This window comes from Centruroides sculpturatus, unplaced genomic scaffold (assembly GCF_000671375.1).
Source record: "Centruroides sculpturatus isolate CEXI.00-Female unplaced genomic scaffold, Cexi_2.0 scaffold648, whole genome shotgun sequence".
NCBI lineage: Eukaryota > Metazoa > Arthropoda > Arachnida > Scorpiones > Buthidae > Centruroides > Centruroides sculpturatus.
In genome coordinates, this window is record NW_019392627.1 from 178568 (window position 1) to 192046 (window position 13479).

Consider the following 13479-nt stretch of genomic DNA (forward strand, 5'->3'; position numbering starts at 1 on the left):
AGGCGAGGAATTTTTCAAGGAGATTCCTTGAGTCCTCTCTGGTTCTGCCTAGCCCTGAACCCATTATCCAACATGTTAAACAACACGCATTATGGTTACAATATCAGACATGAAAAAACAACATAGTTTATGCTGTCACATCTCATGTACATGGACGACATAAAACTTTATGAATCCACACAGAAACAACTTCATCAACTCCTACAAATCACACACTCATACACTAAGGACATACAAATGAAGTTTGGCCTAGACAAATGCAAAAAACTTCACATAGAAAAAGGAATCCTGAAGAAAGGCGATTTTGCACTTGGAAATAGAGATGTTATTGAATCCATGGAAGAGGATGAGTTATATAAGTATTTAGGATTCCAACAGGCCAAACTAACAGAACATACACAAATAAAGCAAAGATTAATTATTAAAGAATACCGAAGTAGGTTAAATGCTATCCTCAGAACACAGTTAAATGCAAAACACACAGTTAAAGCAATAAACACATATGTCATCCCAGTACTCACATACTGTTTTGGAGTTATACATTGGACTCGCACAGATCTCGAGCAACTCCAAAAGAAAACAAGAAGAACAGCACTTACTAAGTGTAATCATCATCATCCTAAATCCGCCACAGAAAGATTAAAACCCTTCCACATAAGGATGGTGGACATGGCCTGATTGACATAGTTAACCTTCACTACAAACAAATACAGTCACTGCAAGAGTTTTTCTACAAAAAAACAAGAAACATCACAGTTACATAAAGCAGTAACTCTAGCAGACTCAAATAACACACCATTAAACTTACATTCACATCATACAGGCAAGACACAACACATAAAAAGCATAGACACCATCAAGCAATCGTGGGCTCGAAAGGCACTCCACGGCAGGCATCCTTATGACCTGGCCCGGGATTTTGTTGACAAAACTGCGTCAAACAGCTGGTTAGATCGGGGATGTCTCTTTGGGGAGATGGAAGGATTCATGATTGCCATACAGGATCAGGTCATAAATACTAAAAACTACAGAAAACACATACTCAAAGATGCAACACTCACAAATGATACATGCAGAAAATGTCACATCATGCCAGAAACTATACAACACATTACATCTGGGTGCAAGCTCTTGGCACAGACAGATTATTTACACAGACATAATCAAGTTGTAAATGTAATACACCAAGAGCTTCCAAACAAACACAAATTATTAGACATCATGAACCATACTACAAATACATTCCACAGACAGTATTGAAAACAACACGCACAAACTGTACTACGACAGAGCCATAATCACAGATAAAACAATTTACCACAACAGACCAGACAGCACACTCATTGACAAACACAATAAAATCATTTACATTATAGACATAGCCATTCCAAACACTCACAATGTACAAAACACATGTACTGAAAAAATCAGCAAGTACAGTCGACCCCCCTATAATATGGTAGATATGTTCTGTTCTTTATGAATCCATTTTGTACGAGTCTTTGCCAATCACAGCCCGGCACGTGTGCAGTTTACGGACTATGGCTGTTTGAAAGATTTTCTTTCATAAAATTAATCGATTAAAATACGTATACTTTTTTGGGAATAATCTATATAAACTATGCTATAAACAAAAAATTGTAGGATTACTTACCGAGTGTGCACCGTTCAACATTGCCATTGCTTAAGCTTGTTTTCGTCGTGGAGCAGCGCACCAAACGGCGATCGCGATTTCTGATAAGTTATTTTTCTGCAAAAACTTTATTGAATTTTGGAGACATCATTAATATAAATAATTTTTATGGCCGTTGAATAAGAAATGTTTCTTTCACAAGAAATGTATAAAATTAGTGCTGTATTAGACTTACTGTACCNATTAAAAATACTTATTTTAAAAAATTTTCAGAAGAAAAAAAAATAAAATTAATAATTGAGACAGATTTGAACCCTGAATGACTTGGCAGTAGCCAAGAATGCTATTGACTGAGCTGCCAATCTAGCAAAATTTATTAGTACTTAAACTGAGTTAAAATTTTTAAAGGTCTTTTTCTGAAAATTGGCTGGCCATTGTGCTTTCTTGTTTTGAGGGTTGAACACTCAAAAGGAGTACTACCTATGTACCAAGTCTCATCCCAAAGTGAATTTCCCACTTTGTGCTCTCCCCTTGTTAGTATTTTAATCCTCAGAAGTTGGTACTGATTATTTTAAAAGATTTTTAGAGAAAAAATCCAAGTTTTTTTTAGTGTATACACAAAATACTGTCTTTTACGATAAAATTGATTATCTTGATATATTTTTTAAAAACATTTTAATAAAATATAATCTCAATAGATTTCAAAGAACTCAAAGTACTGTTAAACTTTCAAAGCTTTATCTTGATAATTTGTAAAATACTTTCAAAATGAATGATAAATTTGTTTCATTACTAATAGTGGATATTTTTGTTTTTCATCTGATGTTTATTCTTTCTGTAATTAAAATGTATATCTTTTTCTAAGGAATTTTTGAAATAGCTTCTTTGCAGAAAATTAACTATTTATTAATTACATTAATTAATTACAGAAATAAGTAATACGAAATGAATTGATTAGTTCTAAACCCAGTGACAGCCTTGATTAATCAAGCTATTTCATGCTACAACTGATAATTATAAATTAAGTAATTTGGTACTAGAGGTAGACACTTATTAGTTCTCTGTTAAGTGACTCTATATTTGTATTATCCATAAGACATCTTAGTTAGTAGTTCTATGTTTTTTACATTCAATTTCGATGAATTGAATCTGACAATAAGATATGATAGTCTCAAATAACATTTTATCAAGTAATAAATTAGCTCCTTAAAAATGATTAGTTGTTCCTTACAGATGAAATTGAATGGTAAATGGTAATTGAATGGTTAAACTAGAAATCTATTTTTGAATATTCATTTTTTTGTTGATAGAAATTTATATTGCTATTCAATGAATTTTTCCCCTTAAAGTTTACAATATGCTATTAATGGATGTGATTTCAATGTATTTGTTTTCTTTTTATCTCATTATATGCTTACATGAAAATAATAATATATATACTATATTACAAGTTATACAATATATGGAANAAAGAGAAAAACTTGGCGTTTGAATGGCATTTTTTGAATTTTTCAAACCAGCTATTGGTAGCCACAAATTTAACATTAGTTTCATCAGCTGACCAGTGGCAAAGCATAGTGGGGGCGCCACTTTTAAGGGGCGGCAAAAATTTCACAATAAATAATAATATCTTGTAAAAATTTGAACTGTTTCATTTCATATTTTTGTCGCATCTACGATTCGGACTGATTGAAATGAGCACGGAATTGTTCATTATTTATTCTGTGACAAAACTGAATTTTAGTCTTTTAAATTGAGATACCTAAATAAGGGGGCTGCGAAATTGCCCTCCGCCCTGGGCGGCTGACACCCACGTTACGCCACTGCAGCTGACGACTGTCCCATTTGTTTTAAATAATTAAATATTTTTAAGGCTTTGTGTTTAAGTGCAGTTTTATTTAAACGCAACCGTTTCTTGTTCATATCTTCTACCCATAATATTAGCACTTGTTCCAGTTTTTACATTATAGGTGCTCTCAGACTAGCAACATTTTTCGCAAGAATAGATGATCCGGATGCGACCAAATTTCTAATCTTTTCTCCCGATTGCTTAATCGACCGAATAGTCGACTCATTTAAATTAAAATGCCTACTAATATCAGCTATCCGCTCTTGATTTTTTATTNACCGAATTATAGGAGTTTTTTTTACCATGTTTGTACGGATATCGTCACAATTTTTTCGCCATCATATAGGAATCCGAACTATAGGAACCCATGTTATAGTGGAGTCGACTGTACACACAACTCACCCAGGAAATAAGGCATCTGTGGAGGATGGATAGGATGCTTATTGTACCTGTCGTTCTCTCCTGTTCAGGTGTGATACCACACATACTACACAAAAGCCTAGGAATATTACAATTGAATAGAAATACATACATCACACTACAGAAGGCCACTATATTGAATACATGCCATATTGTTAGGAAATTTCTGAATACAGAAACTGACATGCTTATTTAATTTTAGTTTTTGGTTGCTATGCCTTGACTCTGGTCCGGCATAGTACACAGCCACTGGTGTGAACTGAGTATAACCCACTAAACGCAACATAGTAATAATAATAATGCTAATAACACAGTAAAATAATAAAATAATTGTTACACACAAAATAAAGAAAACTAAATTGCAAAGGTTTGAACCTACATTGTGTAACTGCTGTGTCTAATATCTTATCCATTTGGCTAGTGCCATTACAAGAAGTGAAACCTTCAAAGACTTAAAAGCTAAACATTCAATTTTCAGAGTCCCATTTTTCAGAAATGCTTGAGAAGTTGGTCCTATTATTTGGACAAGGAGCTGTTTGTGTTTAGGGTTATGTGCTCACCAAGTTTAGTTCAAATTGGATACCCAAACATCTGGCCCACTTATTGTTAGCAATTCTGCAATTGTTGGAATACATTAAGTTTTTTCTTCAAGCTATTCAGCACAATACTTGTCTCTTTCTGAATTGCCTCAACTGTATCAAATCCCTGCCTTTGTACTTTGGAAGTTCCTGCCAGAATTGCTGTATGGTTCATTAGAGCTAATGAGCTCTCTCTCACTTTAATAAGGTGGTGGCTAGCAAGAGAATTTACACTTACTAATGAGTTTATCAGTATTTTCATAGAAAAACTTTGACATTTAGACATCACAAAATAACTTTCTAACTGTATGATTATACTATAGAAAGTTGAAAATAATTGAATGTATATGCTTTTAAACTTATTTTTAACTTTTTTTTTTCCTTAGCCAAAATTGAAGACTTTCCTGCAAAATGGAAGATTATTATGATATTTTAGAATTACCTAGAAATGCTTCAAATGGTGATATAAAAAAGGCGTAAGTTGTTAAAATATTTATTTTTCAATACAATACATGTATTCTTCAGTTTATGTAATAATTTTTTACTGATTTTATTTTTAGAATGCTGAAAAAAACTATAACTAAATTTGAATCACACTTTAAAAGTTTTAGAAAATAAAAAAAAGTTCTTCAATTAATATAAATTGAAAATTTGTAGTCTGGAGAAATTGTATTAATATGATATTTAATGTGATGCTGATAAATGTTACATTAAATATTGTGTTATGATAAATTTTTAAAAAATATTCATTTCATCATTTAAGTAAAAAATGATTATAATAATTTAGTTTTATAAATGCTATTGATAAAATATAAAGATATTTAAAAGTTCATTTTTTTGAGATAATTGAAGTTAAATTTACTAGTAGTATGAAATTAAATAAGTTCTATACATCAATGAATATATGAAAATAATATATGTATTCACTAAAATGCCAAATGTTTCAAAATTTACAGTATTAGCATACCACTCACAAATCTATATTTTTATATTATTCATTGGACAGAAAAATAATTACTGTTACTAATGATATTGTACAGTCAAACACCATTAAAACAAGTTGAATAGACTTAAATTGGTATTTTGTATTAATGAGGTTTGTATTAAACAAACTTTACAAAAAAAATTAAGTCATACCATCAAATTGCAAATACCAAACTTTATTAGATTGTTTTATCTTGTTTGGATGCTTAAAAATGCAAACAAAGAAACTTGAGTGTTATTCCAAATATACTTTGAGATACAATGGCTTAAAGAAAGAATCAATGCTCATTTTTCAATGTTGATTAGAGTTGGTAGAATATTAATTAAAACTACTGGATATAATAGGTTGACTTAACCACCAAATTGAATTCAGAAGCTGGATAAACACCAAACTTCATAAATTTAAAAATATAGTAACTTATCTTAGATTTTGACAGAAATGGTTTCTTTTCAATTTTATAATTGCAAATTACAGTAGTTACCATACTTAATATTGCAATTCACTTGTTTCATTATTTCCATAATTACAACAATTAAATATGAATTATTATTTTATTTTTTAAACTACAGATTTTTAATTGAAAATCTTCCAATCCTATTAACTATTGTCTTCTGTTTTCATGTGGATTGTCTTAACTAATTGTTCAGAGTTGTCAGTGTACTGTACAAAGTGCCAGCTATAAAAGAAAGTATAATTTTTTTTTGTTTATATAGTTTTAAACTATACTTTTTGGAGTTAACATCATTGGTGTGCTGTTTTGCCAGTGACAATAACATTGACATCAAGTTGACATCAATGTTAATCAAAAAATACATATCTTGTTGTGATGTGGCTTGTATGTGTTCCAGTTTAGGCCATATGACTTTGAGGTGGCTAGTGCAACAGTGGGTGCTAATCCACTCTAAAATCTCCTCGTCCACTCACTCTGAAATAATTTATTCAAGTCTAACTATATTGACCATTATTGTGGGTTTCTTTAAATATGAATTGACTGTTTGACACGTAATCACATGTTCTCATTAAACTTGCTTATATTTCTTACTGAGAATCAATTGCTAAATTTTAAAATTAATTTGATGATAAAATGTGCAGATAACTTTCACCCACCTCTGCTCTCCCAGAAAGAAAATTCTACCACCATTCTTGCTTTGAGGAAGCAAGAAACAGTATGTTTTGCATAAAACCACAATATAATTGTTGTTGAATTTATAGGACTACCACACTTTGTCATATTGCATATTAACTGAACTTGCTAACATTGTAATGCCCCGTCTACAGAATCACAAATCTACTTTGTATTGACATGGACTTCACATAATAACAAGGTTTGACTGTGTTAACTTCTTTCCTTGTCTTCTAGTTACATTTTTACTTTGTATTTAATATTAAAAATTGTTCTGATATGATCTATGTATTACAAATTAATTAAAAAGAAATATTATGCAATAATAATAGTTTGNTTATATATTTCTTTAACAAGTTCATTGCTCCTCTACCCACTGATACAATATTCTTATTATAAAGAATTTATTTTTTGCAAAAGATTGAGATGACAAGCTTAGTCTGTTAAGAAATTACGGCATGGTCTTGTTTTATGTGAGAGTTGAGTATCAGTGAGTATTGTGTAAAACAAATTTCTGTATAAATTTGTTCTCTGCCTCAAGTAATCCCAGATATAATAGCCTGATAATAGCCATTTGTAATTAACAGAAATATTATAATAATTCAATTAAACTATGGGGTATTAATATACCTCATTAAATTTAAATTATATAGAGTACATTAGTTGTAAAAATTTACCAAATTGGAATGTTTGAATGTAGAATGGTATAGCGTTCTAAATGGAACATGTATAACTGACCTGAAGCAGGACAGTCAACTGTTCAAAAATGCTTGTTGTGTTTAAAGTAATACTGGAATTAAGCAAAGTAAAACTGGAATTGTGATTAATATAACAGAAATATGTTAAAAATGTTTATGCTACAGTGAATAACATTTCAGTCTGATACTTTTGAGTATCTAGAGTAAATTTTATTATACAATATCAAGAACAGTATTTGAGAAAATTACACTGCTGACCATAAAATAAGCAATGCCAAGGACTAAAGATGTCAAAGCCAAATATATAGAATACATAGCTTATGTTACAAATATGAAATGATTAAACATAAAGTTGATTAGATTTACATAGTATGAATTATTCTATCTTCTGTAGTCACCATGGGTGACAATAGTTGCTACTACTTGCTCTGTCAATGAGAGCATAGTACCAGGTATGTGTTTATGGAATGTCAATCTATGTACAATGTGTTGCCAATGTTTTGTAGTAGCAGCTGGTGGTGTATAGAATGCTAGCAATCATGAGATCATTGACCAGATGTGCTCTATGGGGAACAATCCAGTGATTATGCAAGGTAAAAAACAAGTAAAACACTGTGGCTTTCCAGGAATTATTGCATTTTACATGGACATTGGTAAATGGCACTAGAGTGGTCCTGAAGTGAAGATACTACCACAGGCTCTAATACTTCATTGATGTAACATTTGCTGGCCAAAGTAACAGTAATGCATATGAGGTTCAAGCAGGAGTGTAAAATGGCACTCCATAACATAACACCATCATTATGCATGTCTCATTGAGTCTGTTGCCATGGTGTTGCATATTGATGTAGGATTCATCTGAAAAAATATTCCATTTTCTCATTCATGTGTGAAGTTTCTGGCACCATTATAGTCATAAATGTCTGTATTGTAGAGTCAAAAGTAACTGAAGCAATGTGTGCTTAAAGGATGCCATAATGCAGTAGACAACATATAATGTTATGTGCAGGTATTAATTGATGTAAAAATTGTCAAACTAAGTATGTCTGTAATCACATAGTCAAGCATACAACATACCTGTCCTCATTTTTGTTAGCATAACAGGGCTGTTGAGATTGCTCACATCAGTGAGTTTATTGCTCCTCTATTCATTGATACTATATTTTCATCATATTCCATCCAACATAAGCACTGATCTCTAGGAAACATAATCTGCCTTCCTGTAATCTTACAGTTCTCTCTGTCAGACTGAATAGCATATAGTTGTATCCTCTATAACAGGATGTATGGTTTCCATGCTCTTCACAAGACATACGTGATCCTTTCTATAAGCCAGAACTGTGAACAAACACATTTCTGATGCTTTACATCATCTCTTTGTATTTTTGATACTATTTTCAGGGGTGCTACTGCCACAGTTGATTTATATCTATGTTGCACTTTTAATTATTTGCATATTCTGCCATGTTCTAACCAATTTGAAAATTTCAGACTTATGATCTTCCTGGTGTTACATTTTTTATGGCGAGCAGTGTATATGCAAAGCAGAGTATTCATCACAGTGAGTAGCATTTAGTAGTTCGTGCTTCAAATATCAGAAGCTGGATAGGAATGGTTTGCTGACTTGAGTTAATTCAGTTGCCCTAGAAATGGATTAATCTAACAGAGTACTGCTTTTTGCAAGCTATTTCTTGCAGAAGTATACACGAAGTTATAGCAAATGGATCTTGTTTTCAAATTGAATATTTTTCTTTTTGACAGATTTTCATTTATTGTTAAACAGAAAATGCTTTTATTGTGATTTAGACAGTATGAACTTTTCCAGGGTGCTTATTCTGGCAATACATTTTTTTTCCCCAGTAAAATATGAATAATAGTTTTTGGTCTGCTCATCATTAGCTTACTAATTCTTCTTCACTATTTTTATGGCTTTTGAGAAATTGAGATTTGACAAATTTCAGCTTTAAGTTTTGTTCTCTGAAACATTCATAAATTTTAAGAAAGGTTAGAACACCATTCAAATGTGAAATTTACTTTCAATTTCACATTACTATAGCTTAAAGGATGTATATTAGAAAAATTTGTTTTTAAAAAATTCTTTTACTGTAAATGCTTAACAGCTAAATTTTCGAAACTTTTATACTGTTTAGAAACAAATATTATTTAATGACATACAAGAGTTAAATCTAGTTTTTGCTAAACAGGAAATGGCATCACATGTTTTTAATCTCTTGTTTTATAAGCTTTAAACGTGGGGAATAATAATAACTATCCTGTGGTCACCTGGTTGTGGTGGGAAAGCCCAGTAACTTTACTGAACCATAGAGCAATGCAGGCTGGAGCACAAGCTCCTGGTAGGGACACCCATGCCAGTAAGGTCTATGGGGAGAAATGAAGCTAAGAGTGATTACACACCCACATTCTGTGGAGATAATTATTATGGTAGTAACCAGATCAAAGTGTGATACCGGCTCGGATGTCGTCCGGGTTAACAAGGTCCGCGTTTGTGGGTTAGGCAGAGGCTCACATTCAAAAAATAGGCCACAGTCTNCAAAAAATAACTTTTCTTCACTATGTTGTTAAAAATATACACCCAATAGAAGTTTATACTGTGTTTTGGACCATTTTTGCTGTCCCCACTTATTGAAACAGTATAAATGATGGAAAATTTAGTGATATATTTGAGTGTTTATGGTAATGATGCACATCTCTCTAGAAACTGGTCTTCTCCTGAAACTTTCAAGGAAATAAATAACACGCCAACGTCGACAAACAGCTGTTTTCAAAGACTTTTAGCTCTGTATACCGAACTGTGGCTCGTATCACATGATCCGTTGCGATTTTTCTGTTATGTGAAAGATAATTCATTTCTAAATACCGTAAACCGCGTTGTAAGAAAATTACCGCATTTTTCCAACCGCGTTGGAGCGAAAACGTGTTGTAAAGATACCGCGTTGTAGGAGGCCTACCTGTATTTTAACACTGCCGTAAAATAGAATTTGCAAATTAAATAAAATTAATTTAAAGAAACTTTTCTTATTTAGTATATAAATACAATACAATGTATACATATGTGTATATAAAAATGAATTTAAACATTAATATTTAAGTTACTAGTGTTTGTGTGCATCTTTATTTAAATTTCCTTTTGGTTCTGTCAACAATCAAAACAATGGTGTAAGTAATGCTTTAAGATTAATAGTACAGTAGACCCATTCACAATGAAAATTATACATGAACATAAAACTTTGTATGTGTTATTTAATGCAACCATTCACAATGAGTTACTTAAGTATAACCCTAAACTTAATCATAAGATGTTAACATAAATAAAGCTTGCAGTTTGCAAACCCCAAGTTTTTATGCTTTTTACATGATTTAAAACAAGAAACAGTCATAGTGGTTATGGAATTCCCAATGATGATAAATTTTTTTCTGGTTGAACAGATGAATCCCCTATCACCTGTTGCTTGAACTTTTTAAATTTTCTGATGCAAAATACCTAACATGTTTGCTTTATTTATATCCATAAACTGCACAGCTATATTATATCATCAGTTATCATTCATGTAAACATCAATCTATTTTAATGTTGATCACTATATTAAAATTAAATTATAGTAGTGCACTTTAAAAAATAAAATTCAATCAGCTACGTTAGGAATTTGGGTGTGTGCATGCATGCACTGCACACCTACTAGAACCAGCCCTGCATACAGGTATACCTCTAGTAACAAAGGCTCATTATAATAAAGTCTGCAATTTCAAGCCCCATTTAACTTAAAGATATTGAAATTTCAAGGTCAATGGCCAGAAGTCATCCAATTGGCTAACAATGATAATAATCATGTATTCCAAATTTTAGGTGTCTGTTTTAACACTTTTGTGTGCTATTAGCCTATACTTTGTAAGGTGTGTTTCAGTGTGGTGCACTGCAATAAATAATATATGAAGAAAAGAACTTGTACTAGAAGAAGAAAATAACATTCAAGAGATTAGAAATGAAGTTATCCAGATGATACAATCAATAATTTTGAAAATGTTGACAAAGAGGATGTAAGAAATTTATTAAATGCAAAAGATGATGATTTTTCATTGAAAGATTTAGATAAAGTTAACAATGAAGTCAAAGAAACTAAAGATAAAATTAAAAAAGTCACTAACAAAAAAATGTTAGCAACCAAAGATTTAAAAAGGTATTTGAATGACATTGAAAAGATTTTAAATTTTTTCAGTAACAACAAAAAAAAAATTATCCCGATTTAGGAAGAAGTGTTATTGTTAATTAAGCAATCAGTGTTAAATGCAATAACTTGGTACAGGTAATTGTTAAATAAAAGAGAAAAAAATGCATAAACAATCAACTTTAAATTTATATTTTAAAATGTTGTAATTTTATATTTGGAATGTAACATTGACTTTTTATTTAATAACTTTTTTTTCAAAAAAGTCTTTCATTTTCTTTGTAAGAACATATACCTATTAAGACCATAGTATTTTTATCTGAGAACAAAGTTTTACTTAACAAAATAATTTTGTGGTATTCATCATCATCATCATTAGAAGTGACACATGTCTGCATTTCACTTATATAATGTTTGATGAGTCACAGTTAGGGTTATCACATGAGTTTTCATATCTCTGAGTTTTCTCTGGCTAATTTCTCTTGGTTACACTGTTTTTTTTTAAGTATTACTAAATAAAATAATCAAATTTTTGAGCTTTCTATTCCTCTTTGCAGTAGTTTTCTTTTTCCTGCATGTACGGTACATATACAGGGTGAGTCAAAATTATGTGAACAATCTTAATTTTTAATTAAACATTATTAATGAAACATCTTAATTTTGTTTCGTTTTCTATTCTGATTGGTCACAATGGATCGTTGTTATGTCCTCCCCAATCTCTGGTGTTCTGGCACTAAATTGTACTGTTGAATGTTGGTTTGAGTGCATTAATCTTGCTGGTGGTCAGATTGAGGCTTTGTATAACACAAACTTTGAGTAAATGCTTTCTCTCAAATAGTGTTCACATAATTTTGACTCACCCTGTACAGTTTCTTAGAATATAACATCAATACATAAAACAAGTTAGGTTTAATGTGTTAGAATTTGTTAAATTATTGTTACTGTAATTATAGCTGTTGAGAATTGAATAGTTTCCATTCAAGTTATGAATATATATCTTCAGCTTTTATATTTATTTCTGCAGTAAAACAAAAGGAGAACATGCAAGTAGTATAGAAAATTATTATACCTTTAAAATTGTAAAAAAGTAAAATTAATTCTAAAAATTATTCCTATATCTAGGATTATTCTGAAAAGAGTTAGGATAAGGTATGTTTCTAAATGCAATGGTTTTTTTAAAGCATTTTAGCTAAACATTCCAAAACTCTCATTGCTGATAAAACATTTTAAACTAGTTTGTCACATTTATCAAGCTTCTACTTTGTTGAAACTCTTGCAGTGATGTATTGATGACATAGACCAGAGTGGCTTGTGATCCACATGCTACTCTTTGCATAGATGTTTGTGGCTCTTCAGACATAAATTCCAATTTTACCTTATCTCAAGCAGCCTTATAACTTATGAGTTTGAGATAGAGCCACCGAACAAACTTCAACTCATACGGCATACTCTCTACCACTCTTTAGCCCGTCTGCACATGACCACACTCGCGTTGATCAATATGAGTTGCATGCAAGTGGTAGCATTTGAAGCATATCTTATATGTATAAATCCCATTGAATGCGTGTCTGTGTAACGTTATGCCAAAAATGACCACTAGAGATGCCCCTGTCGTGTGTCGTATTTCGCATATTTAAATTAACAATATAAATTATTATTTACATTAACAGTATAAATTATTATTATTCATTTGGCAAATAACAATACAGTAGAGCGTCAATTATTCAAACCAATTGGGGACTGGGGTTGTTCGGAAGATCGATTTTTCGGATAACCGATTATGTACAAAAAAATATATTAATTTATCCCATGTTGAAATTTTTCTCTGTTGCATGTCGCTTCGCGTTAAATTTTCATCAATGTTAAGCCTAACGAAGACTATTGTATCGTTAAAAATTATTTTTTTATTTTGTACGAACAAAATAAATATATTGAAAAATATAAAAACAATAAAAAATTATACTTCAGAAGTTAATTTAGTATCAAAAACGTAAAATATTTGAGTAGCC

The 13479-nt window shown here is 31.1% G+C and overlaps 1 long non-coding RNA gene across 2 annotated transcripts in view; it reads left to right on the top strand.

The window, feature by feature from the left end:
• Window positions 1–13479, top strand: part of LOC111617780 — a 35843-nt gene that overhangs the window by 5066 nt on the left and 17298 nt on the right. For both annotated transcript variants that reach the window (XR_002755477.1, XR_002755478.1), the window contains exon 2: window positions 4867–4956. This is a non-coding gene — a long non-coding RNA (uncharacterized LOC111617780). The remainder of the gene's footprint in view (window positions 1–4866; window positions 4957–13479) is intronic.